We start from the raw sequence: 2,501 nt of genomic DNA, 5'->3' as shown, positions 1-2,501 counted from the left end.
GGGGAAAAGGAGAGAAGACACCTCATCTTTTAACTTCCAGACCCCACACCCCTTGAACAGTTCATCTGCATAGTCCAAAAATCAAGAATGGGTTAAACTTGTTTCAGGAGAATCAAACAAATACAATGCCTGTATGCAGATGATCCCAGTGCTTGATTGAATGAATAGAAAGAAAAAACTGAAGGTAAAAGAAGGAATATGAAAGATTAAAATCTTCTACAGAGAAAACTTTTTAAAAACAAAGTAAGTATGAAATATAACTATATTTAGGGATTAAAATAAAGGAGCAACTTAGGTGAAGGCAGAGGAGGTATTTAATGGGGGACATTCTCTGGAGAGCTTGCTTTCCTGCTGGCTAATAAAATCTGCCAAAGAAATCTGCAGCCTTTCCCTTTATGTTTGTGCCATTTCTTTGTCAAAGAATATCTCTGTGACACTGAAACATGGGAGTGAGTTGAGGGTCTTTGCGCGCAGAGAATCGTGTATTGTGTCAGGAAAAAAAGGGTCTCCAATGGCTTGTAAATTTGGAAAAAACTCTTCAGCCACTGTTGGCTTCTTCTTTATTAATTTGAAAATTTTCCTTTTCGGTTGCCTCTTCTTGGTATTATAGGATTTCATACTTATCCACTAGGAAAGTGGTCCCTGTTGAAAACCTGACTGGGCTGTTTCCATCTACCAGGGTCACTTTGGTAACCTGTATGTTACAGTAATTTTTCTGAGAGATGAAGGAAACTTGAACAGGGAAGAAGTCATTGGGCTGCCCAGCAATGCTAAACTCCAGGCTTCCACTCTTATTTTTGGCATCAATCACTGGCAGGCACTACTCCAAGGCATTTCGTTGACTGTCATGTCGATACTCCCTGTCAATCTCACCAATAACAGGTGTGCCGACACCAGATGGGAGTGGGATGGTGATAACCACTTCATTCAGTTCTAAATTATCTTCTTGTAGCTCATATTCTATATTGACATCACAGCCATTTCCACTCTCTGAGAGCCAGCAATTAATTGTCAGTGGAATAAAAGATTCCTCTGTGGTTTGTAGTCTCCACTTTAGCACCCCTATGCCACTGTTGACTGGAAATGACTTCTCTGGATTCTTCAAGCCAATTAGAGACTCTGCAGTGAAAAGTTTTTTATCCACATTTGGATGAGTCTGTAGCTGCACCCCTTTCTTATCTTCATTTTCCACATGAAGACGAATTTGGCCAAATTTGTCATCTGAGATCCTAAGCATGATCATGCCATGCAACTCCATATTCTGTAATCCTCCATCTCGTCCACAGGTTAGTGTGATCTTTTCTTCAATCTTCATATGCACACTTTCCATATTAATGGGTGCAGCATGCACTTTGGTTGCTTCAGAGGTACATTTGCCCATATTGGAGGACATGATAGTTTCACCTTCCGATTTCAATTTGTCCACAAAGTTATCTACTTCCTTTCCTTTGGCTCCAAGTTTCAAAGCCTTACTGGGGCCTGAAGGCCTGGCTGGTGCAGGTACCACTTTTGGTTTATCAGTTTCAATGATGGTCTCTATGATCATGGCAGCTGTGCTGCCTCTAGATACTGCAGAGCTGCCAAATCCCCCAAATCCTGGTGCTTTTTTGGCCTGTCTCTCTGCATCTCTTCGAGCCTGTTGTAATTCCTTTGCTTTCTGTCGCATCTTCACGCCTTAGCTTCATGTTCTTGAGTCTCTCTGACTGCTCTGAACACCTTTTCCTCGTGAGAATCCATTTCTGTGAAGGTTCTGATCTGTGCCAGGTTAACGTTCTCCCAGTATCCCAGGGCGACAATTTCATCAAAAGCAAAAATTAAATCAAAACAGTGCTCAGATATTTCGTTCTCCTCTAGGCTCGGCAATATTCAGGGATCACTCTTGAGAAGAGCCTTAAGGTCTCCAAATCTTCTAAAATGTTGCTGTTTTTGGTAGTGATCAGTACCATGTACAGTTTTTCCATAGGCTGGTAGACATATCTTACACTCTCTGTTTCAACAAATGTATGTTGTTTTCCAGTGTTCATAAGCTTTGGAAAAGCTGCTAATAAGCCCTCAATCCGAGTTCGGGTCATCTCTACAAATTGTCGAGAAACAATAGCCTTTCCTGCTTTCGTGCAGACCGCTGCTGCCAATAGCACCATGGTGAGGGCGGTGGTGGGGCGCGCCCGCGCTCCGGCTCCACTGGGGCTAGGGCTAGGGTCAGGGGAAGGGGAGCACCGGTCGCTCAGGACCTACTGCCCCCCTGACAGGAGCCGCTGCCGCTTCGCCCTAAATGTATTTTTTGTCTCATCATCCTTATCCTGTGATGAGGAAGATCCAAGCTTGTAAAAATCCCACCTTCACGGAGGATTTTTTTCCTAGGATGGAAAACATAAGGGAGATGGAAAGCAACTCATATCTTATCCATTATGATTAACAGCCCATGCTAATGACATTCATTAAGCTAAATGAGCAGGAGAATGAGGACTCAAGCATTCTAATTGAGGCAGATTTATTTTTAG

The 2,501-nt window shown here is 42.8% G+C and overlaps 1 pseudogene; it reads right to left on the bottom strand.

Moving 5' to 3' along the window:
* Positions 1-201: 201 nt before the first annotated feature.
* On the bottom strand, positions 202-2,259 carry LOC138377068 (coatomer subunit delta pseudogene; annotated as a pseudogene).
* Between the last annotated feature and the right edge of the window lie 242 nt (positions 2,260-2,501).

Source organism: Eulemur rufifrons, chromosome 29, assembly GCF_041146395.1.
Source record: "Eulemur rufifrons isolate Redbay chromosome 29, OSU_ERuf_1, whole genome shotgun sequence".
In the NCBI taxonomy this organism is placed as follows: Eukaryota; Metazoa; Chordata; class Mammalia; order Primates; family Lemuridae; genus Eulemur; species Eulemur rufifrons.
This window is presented reverse-complemented; position numbering and strand designations above follow the sequence as displayed.